At 39.4% G+C, this 22,633-nt stretch overlaps 1 long non-coding RNA gene across 1 annotated transcript in view; it reads left to right on the top strand.

The window, feature by feature from the left end:
* Positions 1 to 22,633, top strand: part of LOC139806749 (uncharacterized) — a 37,972-nt gene that overhangs the window by 12,217 nt on the left and 3,122 nt on the right. Inside the window, exon 2 of the long non-coding RNA XR_011730339.1 lies at positions 22,150 to 22,297. This is a non-coding gene — a long non-coding RNA (uncharacterized lncRNA). The remainder of the gene's footprint in view (positions 1 to 22,149; positions 22,298 to 22,633) is intronic.

Genomic DNA, 22,633 nt, shown 5'->3' with positions numbered 1-22,633 from the left:
GCATTTATTTTCATATCAGTTACTAAATAACATTTTCAGCTTTTGAGAAAACCTCAACTACAAGCTATTTATACACATATATATATGTGTATAAATATATATATATAAATATATATATATATATGCCACATATGTGTGGCATTTGCTGCTGGAATTTAAGCAGAAACAGTGACAGCCACCTGTTTGTGTTCCTATTATTTGGGTCTTACTTAGAGTACTAGCTGACAAGGCTGAAGGAGTTCAGCTATTTTCTGCTTTTTCCTTAGAAGCTGATTTGTAGTTTCTCATATATTTTTCCTCATCTCAGCGTGGCCCTGAATATGTCTCTCATCACTGTTCACAAGTGTCCCAGAAGTATGAAGTTTAAACAGTGGCTGCCCCATAGACCTCTGCCTTGGAGTTACAAGTGTAGAAGTCCCTTTCCTGCCAATTTCTATGAACATCTGAATCTAAAAGCTCATATGACGGCTTTCATGGCAAAATGCTGCTTCTTATTTCCCTTCTTTTGTTACATTTGTGTCCCTGCACAAAATAATTAATACTTTCTATTCTGCTTTTGCTTACCTTTGTTTCATTTCTGACCTCTTAAATTTGTTTTAGAATAAAAAGGTGTTTATCTTAGCTCTTTCCAGCAGCCTTGTGTACTACATTTTATGAATGACTGTGACTTTCATATAGTACCGCCTATTTATTTGTGTGATTTTGCATTGGTAAGTTTTTCAATAAAATTTGTCTTAGCACAGAAGTTTAGTTAAGTGAAAAACTGACTTTTTCCAGTTGTACTTGGGGTTACTTTTATGAAGCACATATGATTAACATTGGCACAATAAATTTGTCATAAAAGTGGAGACAACATGAGCCAATCCTTGCCTAAGATCTCAAAATAGGAAAAATGTTGGGGTTTTGTTTTAAGAGAAAGCAATTTAATCCACCAAATCTTTTTTGAGCATTCTTACCTTTAAGGTTTGTTTCTTTACAAATATTATAAAATATTTAATGCATCAATTATTTGTTATTTTTGCATGGTCTGTGCAGTCTTGAGCAGGAAGCAGGTCCCTGCTGTTGATAGTTTCCTCTGTAGCATTGTTCATGTATAACCCCCATCTTTCTTGATTTCAGTTATTCCAAGTAGTCTTCCCTCCTGTTTTCCCTGATAGTTTGCTTATAACTGATCCTCTGTCTTGTGCCTCTTTGCCTGTTCTCTTTCCTGCTCATGATGCTGGAGTATTCAGCACAATGATCTCACATCCTCCACAGCAGTTGAAGACACATAAACACATTTTGTGTCTGTATTGGTATGTTGTCATAACTTGGGATACACATTGCCTGGAAACAGGCAATGTTGGTTAGTTGGTTATGAAAATCTAGTTTGATCTCTGGGAGATCTCAGACAGATATTACATTCTAGTAATCAAAATTCAGTTATTGCAGAAATTAATATAAATCAGTCAAAGTCTAAATATATATATACCTCTGGTTTTTTTCTTACTTTTGGAAAAAAACCCAGAACTTGTTTTTGTATTTAAAAGCAGGGACTACTTGGAGCAGACATGATGATTAGGAGCCTACTAGGAGAAGAAGTCCAAAGAACTGGATCGGTAGAATTAGTCTGGGAAGATACATCATATTATGGATTTTTAGAATTAATATCTGATTAGAACTGCATGTGTATTATGTGTCCCCTATCAGAGCTCCAAGAAAGATCAATAGACTGTTAGATAAACTAACCAATGGAACTACGTCTATAAGAAAAAGAGAGCCAACTGAAAGACATAAAGCAATTAAGGGATGAGTTTTCTGTGCTGTGAAATGAAGGACAGGAAGGGACAGAAGGCAGGAAAAAAAGGAATTTGGACAGAAAAGACATCTTCACAAAAGACAGGAGGAAGAATGTATTTATCTTGCAGCCATGTTCTAGAGAAGAGAAAAAATACATGGAAAAGCTGTCTCTCAAAAAGGAGTGTGAGAGGAGGACTAAGGACATGCAGGAGGAGGGCAAACAATCTTGTTGGAAGTAAAGGAAGATTCATTCACCTCTCTGAAAAGCAAGATCCTTGTTGAACACATTGAAAGGCTGTGTGCTGGGCAGGAGTGAATACTTAAAGGTGGAAGCTTAGGGATCTTCCTGTCACATATTCAAGGACCAGTTTAAAGCAAAATGCATAAACATGGTAGCTAAATCTCACAGCTGATCCATGTTTAGTTTATTATCCTAGCGAGTAAACTTCTAGTGAACTAAACTTATCTTCCTACTAGTCACCTGGATTCTCTTTCTTATTTCTACAGGGGCCTAGATTCAGAAATAAACTATATTTGACCACCCTATCTTCATGCCCATCCACAATGCACTATCTGCTGATAGTGGGGGTTATTCCCCCCCTGTTTAAGGATGAAATCTGCTTAGACCCTAAGTCTTCTGCTTCTCAGGAACGTGCTTCAGCTAATATTTAGAAAATCAACATCACTGGCCTTGTCCTGAAAGACATGAAATATGCTTGATAAAGCCACCACTTCTGCAGGCAATGTAAATGCTGGAGCTCTTCTCTATCCCATCACTATAAAGCACATGTTGGGATGCCACATACAGGGTTATATGTTAAACCAGTGAAGATGCAGATCAGTTGAAGTGGTCTGTAGTGGATAAGGAGATTCTTAAAACTGACATTTCATCAGGGTGTGTTGAAAGGGAAGATGTGGGCATTAAAAGAAGAGACTTTAAAGGGGAGAAGAGATGGAGCTACAAAGGAGCAGAGCAGAGACTTTTAACATTTTCACTGAAGAATGGGTAATCACTGATGGGAAATGCTAGTGACACAAAGGTTGGAGAGATATCAAGGTATGAATGATTGAGATATACAGGAAAACTGAATGGCCTGGGGACATGGGGATTAGAGTGGGATAAATTTCTGCAACACATAACTAATTAGCTTGGACAAGGATAAAGAAAAAACTTCTGTTATAAAACAGAAACTAATCAGTTAAAATCAATAAGCAAAGGAATTTGAGCTTATTGTTTACCAGAATAAGTATGCACTACTGGTGTGATACAGCCAAGAAAGACAAATATGAACTGAAGAGGCATTGAATGGCTATCTGGAACTCCATAACCTACGTGAGGCTCCCTTCTTTATGAAAGATGAACTCAAAAGAAAAAAGGCACAGAGAAACATGGCTACATTCAGCAGAGGAATGCAAGTGTCTTGTGAGGAGAAACTAGCATAATGTGGCATCATTTTAGCAAAGCAGTTTTTCATTTAATAAAGGTATTACTGAAATAAAATAACTATTAAAGATAACTGATGGGGATGTCAGAAAAGACAGAAATAAACTGGTGTCATCGTTTGAACAGGAGGAATTAAAGAAGGAGAACATTTGGTCTCTGAGAGGGGTGGAACACAAAGGGAGGTGTCTGTTCCCTCCTATTTCCTACCCATACTCTATTAAGATTGAGAAGGACAGCAGTTTCTCCCTGGTTTTCTTTCCACTTGCTGCTGGCTGTGCTGCTGTTCCCCTGTGCTTCTTTAGCACCAACTTGCCATGTGCTTGTCAAAGCTCATATTTATTGGTTTGTGTATGCATATATATATTTGTATCTATTTGTATTTTTGTTACCTTATCCCTTATGTTATTACCATTCCCCTGTGTTAGTAAATCAGTATCTAATTGTTTTCAGTTTCCAACTTAAAGTCTCCAGTCTTTATTCCCCTTTTATTTTCCCTTTGAGGGGGGTGAGGAGTGGTAGTAGAGAATAATTCTCCTTAGGTTTGAAGTCCGCCCAGAGTAAGCTGTCACAGAATAATTGGTGCCCAATATGGGGCTGAAATTTAAATTTTTCTTTTAATTGAAATTATTGGAAAGTTGGAAAATGAGAAAAGAAAAATGCATTTCAAAATGGTGTGGGTGAAAGACTTGTTATATATGGAACTTGACAGGGAGTTCTCTGTGGTTGACCTTTGGTGAAAACATGAATATATGAGATGGCAAGCCCACAGTTATCCTGTGTACAAGAGTACAGGAACTGCAAGGTAATACCACTGGGTGTAGTGTTTCCAGAAGGATGCTTGCTCCTATCTCCCAAGAAACACCCATTGCTGGCCCCAGCAGACGGGTCCCCAGCCCACCTGTGAGTCAGGGAAGAACAGTGAGAGTCTGGTTTGCCACACAAACCCTTCTGCTCAGTCTGGGTGCTGTGCTCAGCAGTAGAGGGGCTCTGCCTCGAGCCAGGTGGAGGAGAGGGATAACTGAATTTACGGGACAGTGTGGATTCAGTGGCCTGGCACAGCAGAACCACAGAGATACAGAGCCCTGGAAGACACTGGTGCACAGTGCACCTTGCTGCCATTGAATCACAAAGGAGCAGACTCTGTTACCACCTCTGGAGTCACAGGAGGGTCTGAAGAACTGACTGTAGTGGAGGCTGAAATGAGCCTGACCATAGAGTGACTGGCCCAGATGCTCCGTGCATCCTTGCTGTAGACTTCTCAGGAAAGGGTATTTCAAAGGCCCAAAAGGGTATAAGTGGGTCTTTGGTGTAGCAGCTGTGGAAACTGAGGTCACTGACCAGTTGTCTGCCTTGCCTGGTCTTTTGGATGAGCCTTCTCTGGTGAGCCTCTGATGAGGGCAGAGGAACAGCAGGTGCCTGCTGCTTCTAACACAGAACATCATTGGCAGTACCAACAGAGACTCCCTGCTCCCCATACAAAATTTTATTTGCCAATTAGAGACCCAAGGGGTGATCAGCAAGACTTGCTCACCCTTCAGCAGTCCCATATTGCCAGTGAAGAAGCCTGATGGAGAATGGAGATTACCTGTGGACTACTGTGGTCTAAACGAAGTTACACCATCAGTGAGTGCTGCTTTTGCTGATATGTTGGAGCTAAGGCAGCCAAATGGTATGCAACTACTGACATTGCTAAAGCTTTTTTCTCCATTCCCATAGCTGCAAAGTGCAGGCCCCAGTTTGCTTTCACCTGGAGGGGCATCCAGTACCCCTGGAAAAGACTGCCTCAGGGGTGGAAGCATAGTCCCACCACCTGCCATGTTTATATATCTACCATATAAAAAAGTAATAAAAAAATTAAAATGAAATATCTGCCATATTTACACAGTAAATAGTTTCCAGTTTAGAGTCTCTGGTCTTTGTTCCCCTTTTATCTTCACTTTGTGTGGAGGGGGAGGGGAAATAGAGAGTAATTCTGTCCTTAGGTCTGTGGTCCTCCCAAACTGCTAAGCCTTGACAACTGGATAAATGTGAAATGGCCAAGTACAAATTCAGAGTGGAAATGAGGACTTTCCTTACCAGTATAGCAATTGGAGCAGAGGTAGTTAAGAAAACTGCTAAAACGGAAGCTGAAAAAGAAGGATGTAATATGATGTCTGCAATAGCAAGAGACTGGTCAATGTGACTCAGGAATACCTGATGAGTTAAAAAGCCTGTTTCTTAGATTTGATGTATTTTTATAGTTCATTAAACCAGCATACCTATGGCAGTGAAGGACTGCCTATCTAAATAAGGCTGGATTCGTATGTTCAGGTGAGGAGAGAGCATAGAAACCCACTGGTTCATTTTTGCTCCAGACTAAATGTATCTCTTTGATCTATAGCATATTTCAGGGAGGTATTCAGATTTAATTTAAATGCCTCATGTGAAATAGAACCCATCACATTTAACAGCTCCATATATTGAAACTGCAATGCAGATGGGGTTTGAGACCTTCGTGATTTTTTTTGCTTTTTTTGCATTGTTGACAGGCTTTATGAGGAAATACATCAGATGCATCATTGGGGAAGATACTAAACTTCCTACACCTATTCTGATCTGATGAATTCCTTCTCAATAGCCTCATGAGGATTTAATGGACTGTGTTATTTTCTTTCTGCTATTGAGCTTAGTTTTGAAGTCAGTGAAGTTATTCCCATTTGCACCAGGTAAAAATCCAGTCCTTTATGGATATGATTACCAGGTGTCATGGGGTGACTAAATATTTTCTAAGGCTGGAAAATATCTATATCTCTTACCCCTGGGTAAAGCCTGTTTTTGGTACACTGCATGCAGTGTGCAACATTTAATTTCTTACAAAAATTTCCTTTAATTTTATCTTCCTAAATTTGGCACATAATCTGGGTTAATCCTCCACATTCTCTATAATTTGAAAAGAGAGATAAATACTTGCCAACGGTAGACCATCTCATCTGTTTTGTATATTTGGGATTGATCTCCAGGTTAGAAAACTAACCTGAATTACAAACTAATCTTTTTAGTGTCTGCCATTAAGTGAAAGAAATGCTGTTTATAAAGTTTGGACAAGAAAAAAAGTGTTTTAAAAGTCTGTCGGGGATTCTGGGTGGCTGTCCAGGAATAATTAGTAGTGCACTGGAGAGACTAAATAAACCTAAATAGCAATATTCAGGTGCAAACAAATGTCTGATTTCTCTGTGATGGGGAGAAAGTGCAAGAGAGAAAACCATTCAGATCAGGGAATAAGTTCAGTTCCTCATAAAGAGCTATGAGGCTTAAAAATCAAGTATGAATCTGACCCCAGGCATAGTTTAATAGTGATCAGTTTCATGGTTCTTCAGAAAGTAACCTTTCTGTTTGGCTGTGGTATTTCACTGGCACACATTCCAGAGATCTTGGGCACCCTGGAGCACAGTCCTGTACAACCAGCAGTGTGCATCCCAGAGAATGCTCCCACTCTGTATGACATCTAACAAACTTACTGTTAGCAGCACTGAGGTTATGCCTTATTTTTAGTACCCAAAAAATACCTTCAAGAGCAAAATGCAATAGTGCCAGGCTTTGAACTAAAGCTCAGAAGAATCAAAATCCTTGCCCAAACAACCTTTTTTTTGTGTACAGTCAACAAACTGTTGAGCATCTGGTTAATTTGTACTACAAGTGTTAGTATGGTTAATATGGCTAATTTGTGCTACAGTGCTATGAAAAGAAAGACAATATATACAAGCTCTTCTCTTACCTATGGCAGTCAGCACAGCCATCAGGAGGTCAAGTATTTTTAGAGGTGTGACTTGGATTAGAGTATGACCCCCATGCACATGAATCATCACAAGGATTAATGAAATGTAAAAAGTGTGTGTGCTTGTTATTCTCATGGACATGGCAAAGGAAGAAATTCTTCACTTTGAGACAGTAAATGGTTTAGCAAAGAGAGGACACAAAGCCTAAACCATATGCTGATGGAGAGCCAACAGCTTAATGGAAAACTGTCTTCTATAATCTTAAGAATTAAGAACTACAGCGATAGTGCTCAAAGGAGACATGACATAAAGAAGATCTTGTTTCACTTTTAGCTGGGAAGCTTTCTCTCTTCTTCCTTTTGGCATTACCACCTCTGTTTTAAATATTATCTATCATATAAAGTCTATTTTAAATTAAAACTCATTTGCATTGCTTTTAGCTCATGCTTCCTGTAAGTTCCTCTGCCTCCTGCCATGGATATAAACACAATTGCTCAAGATACATCTTTGGCCAAATACTTCTGCAGGGACAAAAGTATTTGGTCGTATTTCTCATAGCAACTCTGATAGCATAAAATAGAAAGTTTGTTAGCTTAATTTTGGCTTGAGTTGTTTCATTAGTTCTTTAGGTGTAAGGTTACTGGAGACTCTGCCATTCCAGCTTTCCACCCAGCGCAGATACTCTGAGATGTATTACTTCCATAAGACTGTTTCCTGGCCCTGCAGAGAAGGTTTTAAAGTTCCAGAGTCAGCTCTAAGACAAACTGTGTGTAGACCTCTGAAACCCTTCATGGATGGCAACAATCAGAGGCTCATCTTCAGCATCTCATCCCTTCTGGTACCATCCTGTTTGATGCAGAATGAATCTAGGGAATTAGAGAGCAAATGAGGAAACACATTAAGGCCTCTAAAAAAATGAGCTGGTCTCTTAAGATCTATAGATACAAAACCCCTTGGTTAGTTCCTGTATGCATCTTTGTTCTTTCTATGCAAGTGAAGAAGGCCCTGTTCAGATGCAGGTAATCAGAAATTTGTGGAAGATGAAAAAAAGAAAGGGAACTGTTTTTATAGTAGTGGTTACCATTTGGAGCTTAGCACTGGATGGTACTGTGATTCCTCTGAAAGAGGCTCAGGACTCAGCTTTAGATGTAGTCCTGGGAGGCTGACAGTCCCTCAGTGTGGGCTTCTTAGCTTTTTTGAGGACTGGGCGCTTTACATCATCTTTCTTCAATGGCTTCAGTAGGAAATTATCTTATAGTACAAATATGAGTTGCACATGTGCAAGCTGCAAATCTGGATCACTGCCAGTAGGTAAAGTTGCTAACTCTATTTGGTAGTTTCTATAAAATTTTCAGTAGCACTCTTGTGCTTCCTGTGCTCTCAGCCACAGTATCCTGGTTTGGGCCAGAACATAATTAATTTTCTGTCTTGTAATTTTGCTTTCAGATAAGTCTCTTGTAAGTAGCTGCCCTTGCTGAAATTAACAGCAAGTTTCTCAGTCAGTGTCTGCTTCTAGGACTGATAACACTCAATGTTTATAGTTACTGCTAGAGAACAGAACCAAGGCCATTGCTTGGTTCTGAGGAACATTTTATGGTGCAGAAAGAGATAGGGAGTAAAGGGATCACACCTGTAACTCCCCCCTTTAGGGAGGTGCAGACAAGTCAGGTGACCAAAATAGACCAAATTTTGATCCTATTCCATCCATGTCATGTCATGTCATGTCATGTCATGTCATGTCATTTCATGCCATATGTGATATAAATTTGAGGGATCATGAGGGTCAAGCCTCTTTGCCCCTGCCCTTCCCTTTGGTCCTTCTATGCCTGTTTGCTTCATCAGCATGGGAGGATTCCGTCCATTTTTTTGCCTGTGGTCCTGATCCGTGCCAGCCTGAATCTGTGTGTTCCTGCCTCCAGCTGCTGACTGCTGCTGACTCCAGGAGTCCAGCCTGGACTTTCCCAGAGCTGCTCTGCAGCCTCAGTGGTGATGTGAGTATTAATAGTGGGGGTGGAGGGGTGTTTTTCTGGATATTTGTGTATATTTATTAATTTTCCCTTTTTTATCATTAAGCTGTGTGGTTTAGTTTCCAACCCACAAGCCTCCCCCTTATTCTCTCTCCTTTCTTTATCAAGAAGGGGAGCAGAATTAATAGAGAACATCTGTCATTCAGTTAATTGCCGGACCAGCAGTAGACAATGACACACAGAAAAAAAACATTTGGAAGGAAAAGACCACTCTTGTTTTGTCTTTTTTGTTTTGTTTTTTTTTGTTTGTTTGTTTTTTGGTTTTTGGTTTTTTGTTTTGTTTTGTTTTTTGGGGTTTTTTTGGTTTTTTTTGTTTTTTGGTGGTTTTTCTTTTTGGTTTTTTTTTTTTTAATGTATAGAGGGGATAAATGAATAGCTCGTGTGGGAGAAAGATGAGTGGGAATGAAGATACAATTTTTTTCAGCAAACATTTATAGACTGCAAGTGGTAGAATTTTCATATTCAAGCTCTGTAAAAAAATAGCACTCAGGGCAGAAATGACAGGTTTTTTTATGGGGGAATCAAACTGAAATAGCAGTACAGCTATCTGAATCAGAAAAGACACCAGTGTCCACAGAGCACTGCAGAGCATCAAATTTTAATGTCAGAGGGTTTGTGAAGGTCAGTGAGCAAGCAGATAAGGGTTGATGGAAACTCCTGTGGACTGTGAAAAGACTGTGCACATCTGCTAGAATAGTCCCAGAGGATCTCTGCATTTCAGGGGTTGGTGAAGCCTGCAGCTCACTTGCTGTGTAGTGTTATTTTGATAGCATCACGTTGTCAGAAGCAGGCATAGAAAAATAAAGAAGCTCCCATCTAACTTTCAGAGATGATTTGCCCCAAATGAGACTTAAGGAATTAATAAGGTTGACAACTAAAGCTTGCTTACTTGTATTTGATTTTTAATTTTTGTATGTGTTTACTTACTTTGCCAAACAGAGGTATGCCTTAATGAAAGTGGGCACTGAGTGTCATGTTATCCTGAGACAGAAGAAATATACTTGTCAAAATAAATATAAAATCTGTATTTTTGGAATGAAATTCCAAATTGGGACTAATTCTAAACATTACTGGTGACCATATTGCCTGCATGTTATTATTATGTAGAGTTTTCATATAGGAAATTAAGAAAGCATATAGGGATAATAAAGATAATAAAGATATAGGGAATAATACAATTACAGTTACATAATGCACATCTATGAAACAACAACAGGATAACCTAGTTTTTATTTTCTACCATGGAAGTATCTCTTTTTATGATCACAAAATAACAATACCTATCTGGGTCTCAAATCACTTGGGACACTTTACACTCATGGCTGGAGGGCAACAAGGAAAATTCAGAGACAAAGTGTCTCATTTTTCTGGCAGGCTTATTCCTTTTCCCTCAGAAATTTAGGGCAGGATAGATGTATCAATTCTAATCTGTGGTGACAGTGACTTACCTTATAAATGTCATGGGTGTAAACAAAACCAGAATCAAGTTCCTCCTGTTTAGGCCTGATTATGAAAAATGCATGGCCTTTTCCAGAAGAAAAACTCCTAGATCAGCCACCCTTCTGCTTGAAAAAATAGGTTTTATTCTAAAGGTGCATCTGAAGCCTTTGGGTTCTTCACTGACAAAGGCTGTTCTCTGTATTTTTAGGGCATCTTTCTTCACAGCAATCTGTACTTTACAGCACAGACAGTTTCAAGATTTGCTGAAAATTCTAGGGGTCAAAAATGCCTTATGTTATGTTAGTATCAGTTCCCTGCCTACAAGAATCATATTCAGTATGGGTTGTTAAGCAAACATTTTTAAAACAAAGTTTGGCTGAATAATATCTACAGGCTAGACAGTGAAACTGACACTTATTAGCATGTTTCACATGGCAAATTTATTTTGAAACCAACAAAATTCTTCAAACTTGGAAACATGTAATTTAAATGAATCTTGACCAAGAACTGGGAAATAGGAAATGAAAAGAACAGCTTAGTTCATGCAATACATGAATGAGCAAAAAAGATGCAAAACAGCCAAGAAGACTAGCATTAAATAAAAAGGTTTGGGGAGGATAAGGTGGATAAGGTATGTGAATTTATTTGTATTTAAGGACTTCTTTTATTTTAATGTGATCCAAATATAATAAAGCTTATCAAATATGTATTTTAGAGAATTTTCAGATTAAAAGGCTTACAAGAAAGCCAGTATGTAAGCAAAGGGGAGAGAGAATGGATCACAGGCAGAATGGATGCACAACATTTTTTTGTTTGTTTTTTGTTTACTTGTGGAAGAGTTTTTGCTTTAGTAGAAATGAGAGTGTTTGAGACACTAAACCCTTCCTAAAGCATGAACATGTGAATGATGTTGGTGCCAGGCCACGGAGAACAGAGCTGGCCAGAGGTTTTCTTACGAAACCCCTTTGTCAGAACGGGAAGCTTTTGTGGAGACTCATTTCCATTTAAACACTTTCTCCAGGGACAAGATTTTCAGTGCTAACTTGAAAAGTGTTATCAGATGGAGGGCGTGATGTACCTTTGACCAATGTCCAGCACACTCACCGGTGCCACTACAGTTCTTCAAATGCTTGTTGTGGGACAAGAGGTATTATATATATCTCTGTGGCTTTTCCTCAACCTTTGTGAAGAGGGGAGGGCACCAGGTAAACCCACCGATGCATTTCCAAGACCAGAGCTGGAGTTGGCATGGGACATAGCAGGATTTACCTGCTCCTGAATGTATAGATATGGGTGGGATGTCTAGGTTTGTTTTGATGGTCACACCATTGCTGCTTCTAAGCTGGGTTTCTCACAAACTTGTGTGTTGGATTGTATCTTTTATATGAAAAGTTTACATTTTTATTGTCTGTAGTGCAGAGGAGAACAGTCATCATGAAAAAGGGTTTACATTGTTAATGGATACAAACATCTATTATTTAAAAGTGAAAGTAAAAGCTCTAACAGGCAAGAAATCTGTCCCAGTATGGCACTAACAGGAACCCAGTTCACTCATATAGCCTATATGAAACTGAGAGGGCTGTGCTCCGAGCCACAACTGAGACACAGTTCTGCTGTGTCTGCTCTGAGACACAACTGCTCTGAGACACAACTTTGTTCATCCTTGTAACACCTGAGGGTCTGCTAGAAGGGAGGAACAGAAAGGAAAGAAGCCAGTAGCAGTATTTGACACAGAGATGAAATCAAGACTGATTTCTGGATATGTTCTAGCTTACTCTGAGGTGAAACTGGGGTAGTGCTGGGGGGGAGGGGTGTCAGTGTGTTGCTGAACTGCAATGACTCAGTGCTTCTGAGAGACTGGCTTGCTGCTTTGGGCTGCATGCCATGCTAAAGCAGCTACATAGCTTGGGGCTAGGTCAGGGCAAAGCCATCTCATGGCAAAAACTAGGTTTTTTTCCCACTTTTGGCTTCGCTATAAGAGAGTAAAGAAGTCCTATAAGGAAAGGAAACGTACTTTCCTTAGCACTGTAAGAGCAGAAAGGGTTTGCTGTGAAACACAGATGCCTCTTTGGTGGGATTTATCTCATATGACTGCTCTTCCCTGGGCTCACTTTTTGGTCAGTGGAAAAAAACCAGGAAGTTAAAGGGCACAGTTCACCTGGCCCGCTTCCATGCCAAAGTTAAATTGTTCCCTAGCAGTCCCCATTCCTCTGTAGATACTGGGCAGGCACCCTAGACAGCTGACTCAATCATATGCATGCCTAACATTTGATTAAGAATGCTCTCTTTTTCATATGGTCAATTGCAGGATTAGCTGTGGACTGAACCGTAGCTGTTTTCTAAGCTATATGAGGCACAGAAATTTGCAAAAAGTTTATCTTCTAATAGTATTCTCAATCACGTCAGCTACCAAAAGTCATGAAAATGGAGTAAGACTTGTGTGATTAAATACAACATTGCTGTCTTCTTTTTCACTTTTTATTCAACCTTTGGAGTTTTCAGGTATGTTTTTGTCATAGTTGCCAATCTTACCTTTCAACTCAGGGTCTAGATGAAGGATGGTCTCCATAAATACCCATCTGTTCAAAGGGATTGATGCTACCCAGGAAAAACCTGTTTCTCAAGTCTGGACCTATACAACATGTGACTGGTTATACAGTGAATCATCTGATATGGGGCTTTGATCACAGCCTGACCATGGAGAGGCTCCTCTCAAGGGGAAATTGAGGTTATGAAAAAAGAAGAAAAAATTTAAAGTGAAGAAAAGCTTAGAGGCAAAGGAAGATGCTAGCATTATAAAACCAAACCTTAATGATTTTGTGATTCTGTTCTATGATTCAAGTATATCTACTTGGGAAGTGTCAAAGGTGAAGTGAATCCTGCTTGTTTACTTTTAATCTTAGATGATGTAGTTGTATTTGGATAGTCTTAGCAGTAGATACGAAACATGTAGGAACTGTAGTAAATTTAGATACTGAGTTTTTACTCAGCAGCCATATTTAGCACACTGAAAACCCTCTAGGAAACATAATTAACTTTGACACTGTATTCTATTTGCCATCTTAGAAAAGGAGCATCTATTGGGCCTTAGGAAAATCGAGTATTGCTTTTTCAGAAGATGTCAGTAAACATAAGATGCAGCTAGATTGTTCAAGGTTTAGGAAGAAATCAGATCTTACCAGACCATTAATGTTCAACAGTTACAGTTTTTAAAAAAATGTAAAAAATTGTAATGAAAACATTTCAGTTCAAAACCATATCTATCTTCAGCTGTTCAAATTTCCTAGACTGAATGAGAAACTCTGGTGCTTTTCCTCCACCTCCTGGGGATGGAGGCTTAAGAAAGGTCCAGAGATACTAGGGAGTTCTCTGCTACCAGCCAGGCCTGGAGTCCTCCCACAGACCAGGGCGATACACCATTCTGGGAGTCACTCTGGGGCATTGCTAAAGCAGCCCCCTTCCTGCCTAAAATCCCGGAATGCTGTGCAGGAAAGCAGGCAGGAGGAGAGAGGGCCAGCCTCTCGAGCTTGAAACTAGTGAAACAAGTTTGTTGTCTTGTCTTGTGGCATGAATCTAGCTCCTGTTTCTGAGACCTGGCATCCTGCATGTGACACCAGAGCAGTGATTGCTGTGTTGAGGTTCACAAAACTTTCTGAAACCTGCACAACAGGATGTTTTGTTCATCAAAGTGCTCAAGTTCCTGAAGTCCTGATTTAGTGAGGAAGAGGCAAAGTAGACACCAACAGGGAGAAAATGGTGGGAGATTCCTTAACCCTCCTCTGCTGGGAAAACAAAGACTGATCCATTTATGCTGGTTGAATGTCTGGAGTGGGAGGATGAACAAGACCAAAGGAATTTTGGAAATTATCAGGGGGCAATGAAAGGATAAACCCTGTAACTTCAAAGCATTATTAAGTGCAATACTTTCTGTCTCTTAAAACAGGCCTGGGAAATGTTTCTATGCTCACTTCACTATGAAACTATGGCTTTTGCTGCTCTATTTACTTTTGAGGCATAGGGCAAGACTAACAGGAAAATACAAAACTACATATCACAGATGCAATAAAATCCTGGAAGCTCAGTGAAAACTGCTTGCAGTAGCAGAACATGGTATATTTGATGTGGTCTCTGAAGCTTTCTGAAGACACGGGAACAACTTTTAAATTGAGGTCAAACTCTTAGGAAAGGTTCATCTGCAATGTTTGTTTTTGTCTGTGCTTTTTGAAAATGGCAGGTGTGAGCAGCTGCATGAAGTGCTCCATGTTTATCTTCAGCTTCATATTTTGGGTAAGCTGGTGTTTAAATTGTTATTCATGATGCATGAAATGTGTTATCATTATCTGAACACTGTAGCGGAAGGAATTGTAGAGAAAATAGAGTATGAGTGGACCCAGAGCACGATACTAAATTAGGGAGTGAAGAATGTGTTGAACTTTCGCCCTTCCCTTTGTCTTTATTCTTCAAAATAGTATTCTCTCCACATTCAGAAGCTGACCACCTGTGAATCTGTCTCCCTGCCCATATCATGCACCTCATGTTGAGGGATATCACTCTAATCTGGAAGATAACTCTCCACTTTCAATGCAGAGTTCTCTTGCTTAATTGGCATCATCCTGAAAATGCATCAGAAGATACAGAAAACTTATGTGTATTTTCAGTCTCTTAGTTGATTAATGTCTTTCATCTCCTTCTTTGTGGTTCTTTGCTTTCTGTTCCATGTCACAGTTTCTGCTGGTGGGCAGTAAATGTTGGTAAAATGGTATGGGCTGGCATTACTGGCAATATTTTTTTTCAAGGCAAATACAACACAGGGCAGCAGGCAGGTCTCTGTTTGTAGTTTGAGCTATATTTGTCTATTAATCATATCTCAGCTGGTCTGCAAAAAATTTAGGTCCTGGAAGGTCTGGAAAGACTTGAACTAAAGAATATTTCTCTCATGGTTCAATCTCACTGTCAGCTTTCCTCACAGACATTTGTCAGGTTCACCAGAGATTCACTGAAACCAGAAGAGGAACTACTAGCCACATTATGGGCTTTGACTCAAGGGATTTTTTCAAGAGAAAAGGTGTTACCATTCTATAGGAACCACAAACAGTAGCCTTGGAAAAATTGTGGCTAGCCAAAATGAGAAGAATTAGCAAAGGTTTTTGACTGGTTTTGGACCTCAGAAATAAATTCCTAATGGGCCAGTGATGGTTTGGACTGCCTCCCCCCTCCTCATCCTCCTTACATCCAAATGTAAGTTTCTGGTTTAGAATTCCTGCCTCTCAGGAAGCTTTTTGTGTTCACATTCACATGTATTTTCTGCAAGCTAACACACAGGCAAATAACTTAGACAAGCATTAGAAAATCTCTGAACTATTTCTAGAACAAACATGTGAGTAATGCCACATGCCTAAGCCTCCAATTACGGCATTGGTTTCCTAGGAAAAAACACAGAATGTAATCCCAGGGGAATCTTGAAAGGTCAGGAAACAAGCAGGCATGGAACAAACTTCCCAAACTTATCTTTATGCCAAAGGTAGGAAAATCTTCATTCTATTCTGTGGAAGTGTGAGGGACTGGATGGAGGAACCCCCCTTTGTAGGCTGCTCCAGAGGGAGCAGGTGCCAAGCCACCTTTGCAACCATCCCCCCCATCCAAATCCTCATTAGCATTTCCAAAGGGATTGCTGGAGGTGAAGGAGACAGATGGGGTCTGCATATGGCCTAGGGTCTGGTAGAGATAAGGATTGGAGAGTGAAGTGGGCAGAGGTCTGCTCCTGTTGTTCAATCTGATGTGTCACATCCATGATTCCTAAGCAAAACAGGCCTGTAACATGATGGGCTGCATTGGTGGGCCTGGTGAGTCTAATCAGCACAAACCCTCCCCCACTGGCTGGATCAATGCTTGGATCCAGGACTGGTGATTTTCTTTCTTTCTGTTGTCCCCTTTCTTGTTCTGTCTCTGAATTGAACGTGCCACCTCTGGCCTCCTGCTGATAATGGAAAACAGACTAGTACTAATGATAGTATAATGATAGCTCTCCTCCTGGGGAAGAAAGCTGGAAAAATGAGTTTTCTTCTTAAGCCAACAAAGGAGCAGAGAATCAAATAAGCAACACTGAGGTTCCCATTTTGTCTTTGGCCTTCATCCAGCCACCATCCTGCATGTGGCTCCGTCTGGAATCAGAATGCCATCTTGAACAAGAAACCTTCAGCAGACACCTCTGGACTCGTGGTGGTGACTTTCTCAAACTCCCTCATTCTTTTCTTTCTTGCTTGTTTTCTTACTCTTTTCTCTCCCATCTCTCTCTCTCTCTCTCTCTCTCATCTTTTCCTTTTCTCTTTTTTGTCTTCTTCCTTGCAACACATTTGCCATATCTTCACAGGGTTATATCTCTTTGCCTGTGTTATTTGTCAAATAAAACTCTATGCTTGCACCTGACCCTTGATGGCTGGGCTTTGTTCTTGCAGATCCAAAAATTATAAGTTACTTTAAAATGTAACATTTGGCATAGTTGGCAGGATACGACCTTGCAGATGGTGACAGGAAAAATATGCTGAGAGCATTTGCTGTGCATGTCTTTGCCTAGATGGTACAGAGAAGGACAGGAATGCCTCTATATTTACTAATTGTAAAGGAAAGTGTTGGAAGAACCAACATGGTGCAGAGAGGAATATGGGCTGATATAGTAAAATGAAGCTGAATTCTTTGTTTCACATTCCTGTCTCTAATTCCTGCTAATAATTAAATTGCTGTAGGAATGTACAGGAAACAGTGATGTCTTTACAGCCACTGTTCCCACAGTTATTCTTCCAGGTGCACAAGGCAGCTAGTAACTGAAAAATTGAACAAAGACTGGGAAATGAAGGTGACTTTATCCTTAACTGGAAGAGAGCAATGGTGGCATATTTACCTGGTATCCTTTAATTTTGAGCCCTTTGCAATCTCTCTGGGAACGTCTCCTCTTAGGGGAATTGTGAATGGACTTTCCAGCTTTCTGATGCCTTTTTCTAAGCAGCTTTTACAGCAAAGAACTGAGTTTGTAATCCCTGGAATAGTCTAAGCTTGCTTTGCAAAATGGCTCTGAATGGCTCTAAATAACATTTTCCCCCTGGGAATCTGCAGTCCTATGAGCCTTGTACTGGGCTCCAGAGTGCATGTAGACTTTTGAATCCTCCTAGTTTGGTTAAAGAAAGCTGACCCAGAGCTTTTGAAAGCTTACACTTTGGAGCTGGGTATCTATATGGAGCTTTTTAAAGCCCTTAAATTAATCCTTAAATCAGTTTTGTGTCTTAAATCTGACATGGAGGCAGATTTTTCCTATTTCCCTTCTTCAGAGTTTGCAGGATATCCATTCTCACCTGCTTCCCTCATTCAGACATTCTGTTACTCCACATCAAAGTTGTAAAATTTTTTTTGCACTAAATATTGGTGTGTGATCCTAGTTTGAAACGACCTGACTAGTGGCAGAGCAACTTCTTTCTGCTCAGCTGTTAAAACTGGATGTGAAGCCCCATCTACAACCAAAGTAGCTCCTTCCCCATACCTTACATCTGAAGATCTAAATCCCTGAAATAGCAATACAAACTTAGCAGCTATGCTGAGCTGCAGACCACATTCTTTGTAGGACCTTCCTACCATTGTTAATTTCAGGTATCTCAAGAAAGAATTTCAATCAAATCTTTTCCTGAAATTGAGCAACCTTTTAGGAAACTCCTCCTGATACCCTTAAACTGGTTGCTTAAAAAGTGTGTGCAAGTGGTAGGAATTCCCTATAAGTTTGGTATTCCCATGTCTGGGAACTGTAGATTCTTGATTTACATCTGGTTGAGAGTCATGGCAGGCTCATCTGAGGTGACATTAATTTAACTGGTGTTCTTTCTCACACCAAGACTGAAGGATTTCTGAAGGACTGAATGAATTTGAGATAAAACAGTCCTGTTCCTCATCAGCTTACGAGACCATGATGAGGCCACTGATTCCTGGTCAAGGGCTGAGGCAAAACTAAACAGACTTCTAGCTTCAGGAAAATGTGCGATGGCCTTTTTGAAAAAAACTCTTTTTTTTTCCATGGGGAAATACTGGTTCATAAAAAATGGAACTTCTGGAAATGAAAGTTTCTCTTGTTGAAATTTTGTTTTAAGAAAACCTAATAACTAAGATGGGGTGTTCTTCAAATGTTCTACTTAGACTCTCGGGACCATTTTTATTTTTTATTTCAATGCTTTGCTTTCTGTGTTCTTGTACATTTTTCATATCATGAAAATAAACAGAAAAAAGACATTACGATTTTACTGAGCCGCAGCATTTTTTATCAGCCCAAGCTAACTCTGTTTTTGTAATTAAAACTCATACACCTTACTAACAAAAATTGATAAATGATGTTTCTTTTTTGAAAGGAGGAAATAAATATTGTAATATTCCCATCTGAATCCTAAGTTCCTGTACTTTCGGCTACATTTGCTTTTACTACTGTGCTCTATTTTTATGGGAAGTCCTATGTAGCAAATAAGAGCAGGCCAAATGCTGTTTGGTTTTGTAGCAAGAGCTGCTTTAGTGTAAATTTTGACATCAGTGAGACCATGTTGTCTGGTGCATACCCACATGGCTCACACAGTGCTGCTGAACAGGGCTCACATGTAGAGACACATAATACCAGGCAGTTTCTATGCTGATTCAGTGGTATTCTGAAGGTTTCAGTGGGGAGTTCTGGTTAAATATGGTAACAGGGTGTAGCTGTCATCAATTGTACAACTTGCCTTTTCATGTTTAAAATGTCCTTATAGGAGCTTTATTTGTAGCAGGAAAATGTGCGGTATGCACGTCTGAGTGCTGATTCCATTCTGTATTAAATAATTGTTTAAAGTAATTATAGCCACTGATGATGAATATTATATGAAACATTTTGTGAGGACAGTATTTTTAAAGAAAAATTATATGACACATATAAAAATAACTCTTGCAATTTTATAAGGTTAGGAGTAATCTCAGTCTTCATGGGAAGCTCTTAACAATATTTCAGGGCCATTTATGACTTAAATATTAATGGCAGGAAGAAGTTCTAAATCTGACCAGTCTCTGGTCCTCAGTATCTTTCTTTCCTACAAGTTGCCTCAGTAGGCACAATCCTTACATCTGATTATCCTCTTGATTACCTCTCTCCAACACTTAACATAGAGGAATTCTGTGTACAAATCTAACTTTCACAGGCACAAGACTGAATATGGCTGTTTTCTTTAAAAATGTAATGGGAAAAATAACAAATATGTATTTTATGGAAGAAAATATTCTAAGGTAGGGAGATAGCTAGATACTGTTATTATAGAATCAGTGGACAGACTTTAATTAGAAATTTTGCCAATAGTTTTACCATAAACAGTATGTGTTTAGATATGTGTTCTGAATAATTCTAGAAAAAATATTTCTACAAACATCTTATAAAATAAGATGTGTTATAAAATCTCATGTGTTTCCATTGCACAAGAAACAATGTTATTTACAAACATGTTGTGGACATACTGTAGCAACTTGTGTTTCTCTGATGGAATTTATGTGTGCCTCCCAACAATGTGTATAAATTATCAAGGAAATGTGGAATACTCTGAGGTCAAAACATCAAGGATTTGCTGCATAACTGAAGATTTAACTGCCTTTATGGAGTTTCCTTCATTTCATTCTACATACATTGTTGTTTAAGCACATGAAAACTTAGCATTCATTTAGAAAATATTATATCATCTTGGTCAAAAGTTCAATATTTTTTCCCCCTTTTTTTTCCCATGTTTTTTATTGGACTGCTTTTGATCCTGATCCTTCAGTCACAGGAGGTATTTTAGGGGCAGTGAACAGTTCTGAGGCACCATGGTATTCTGTATTTTCATTGAGGTCTTCCTGGAGTTTTGTTTCTACTGCAAAATCTAATAGAATACTTGGTCTTGCAGATTGAAACATCGCTTAACTTGACTCTCCGCGAGAAGGTGAATTCATTGCAAAGTTCTGCTGGAGAACATCACGACTTTCAAGAGAGGTTCTGGAAGTTTGAGAGAATGGTAACTAAAATGTGACAAAGGGCAGGGCTTGTTGCTGTCTGTTCTATCTCTAGCATTTGCCTGTGCTTCATTTTATGGCTATTATGCCATAATATTTGAATTCCATTCACTAGGGATGGGGAAATATCTGACTTAAATGCAAGTTAAAACACTGCATAAAAATCTCCTGCTCTCATGATGACATGGATTTATGTGATGATTTCTTTGGGCAGTAATGTTCATAAGAGCAATGGAGGCAAGACACATAACCTGCAAGTGGGACTAACATCTCAGCTCTTTCATGAGAAGGTTACCTACTCCTTTGTTACTGAGTTCCCTTCTAAAAGGACATCACTGCTTCTCTGTATCCCAGCTAAGTTCTACCCAGTATTCTTAAGGCTAGAGTACCCCAGGGATAAGGAAAACTTCAGGAGTGTACTTAATTTGGAATATTCTTTTGTTACTTTTCTGCATAAGGAGAAGTAAGAAAATAGGATTAAAGGGAAGTTTGTTTTCATTGTGCTTATACCTATCTTGGTTTGCAGGACCCCAGGAGGTTGACACTTAATTCCAGCTTCTATGGGTATCACACGGAGAATACCCTTGAATCTCACTGGTATCAGTGGTGGTGTAGACCACTGCAGCTCTCAGTAGTACCTGTGTCTATACAGTGACACAGTGCCTGCTGTTTGGGGTTTTTTTAAGTCCCTAATGGGTGATGACTTTGCTTCGTATAATTTTAAATGCTGCTGGTGTGAAAGAAAATCAATCAAGAAACAATACTTGAGTGGCTTATATTACTTCCGTTTCTCTTTCCCCAGTCCACCTCCATCCCTGTCCACTGTTTCTGAGACAGCTTATTTCTTCTGAAATAATAAGTGACTCCCTGGAGAGATGGTTGAAGGGTGAATAAAATGACAAAGCCTGTAATTACTATATTAATTTCTGAATAGACCAGAATTACTTTATTATGTCCCATGGTCTTTGCTTTTATACAAAATTATGTGAACATTTCCAGCTGCTATTTAAAAAAGTGAGGACCTCAAACCTAAGTCTGCACCCCTGAGCTTTAGTGGCTTGAATGAAGCGAAACGTGAAGTGAACCTGCACCTGGTTTAGGTTTCAGAAACTCCAAAGGGAGCCTTGGCCTCCTTAGTCCATTTCTAATTAAAAGGGCTAGCCATAATTCAAGGTGGTTATTTTTCTAGATTTTAGAATTGCATGTACCTGAATTTTACATTATAAGCCTGGATCTTCAAGAGATGAAGTGTGGAAATTGACTGGAGCTATTACTTACCTTCTTCAAGTATAACCTGCAGAAAGAATACTTAATTCTCAAAGATACTATATGCAGCACTGTTCCATGTTTTAATTTGATTGTAGCACTGACAATTACTAGATTTATAATATGTTAATATTTTTTGAGCAGTGTATAGTGTACCGAAAATCTCTGGAGTTTTTGTTGCTGTTGTTATTGGGTCTTTTGTTTGTTTTTTAAAGTCGTGCACTTACATTCTTAGAATTGGTATGGAAATGTAAAGGGTGTTTGGGACATACAGATTTGGGAAAACTTTCACATGGGAAAAGACAAAAGGAAATTTCTCCACTGTTGCTCCTCTCAGGTCCCTCCCCACCTCAAATTGCGAATCTCCACTTCTTTCCTAAACTCCCCATTTCTTCCTTTCTTGCAGAAAGAGAGCTGTGGTTTGCTGGATGGACACACAGACTGGGGAAAAAGAAATTAATACTCCTCCTAGCAATAATATTTGTGAGCGTGAAATAAAGAACCCATCAACAGACCTCTGCAGTTTCTATCAAGGCAGACACATTTATACAAGGGTAAGAAAATGTAATGTTCCTTGCTTTTTTCCAGAAAGAAGTTTTAACCCAAGGCTGTCTTTGGTGCTTGCATAGTCAGCAGTTCTGTCTTTTTCAAAAAAGACAGAATTTTGTCTTCTCTTCTTTGACCACAACTGCTCCTGTCCCGTCTGCTATGAAATGACTGTGTATAAATGAAATACACTTCAGCTTCCTCTTCCTGGGATGCCTCTAATTTCAGCCATGCTGTGCGGGACCCTTAGAACCTCAGCTGCCTGTGTGGTTGCTATGGGTGAAGGATTCAGGGTATGCCTCTGTGTCAGAGCAGCACATCAGCTACCCTTTGGCTCTCATTCC

This window comes from Heliangelus exortis, chromosome 1 (assembly GCF_036169615.1).
Source record: "Heliangelus exortis chromosome 1, bHelExo1.hap1, whole genome shotgun sequence".
Lineage (NCBI taxonomy): Eukaryota > Metazoa > Chordata > Aves > Apodiformes > Trochilidae > Heliangelus > Heliangelus exortis.
Note: the sequence above shows the minus strand (reverse complement) of the source record. Positions and strands in the feature narration are given on the sequence as shown.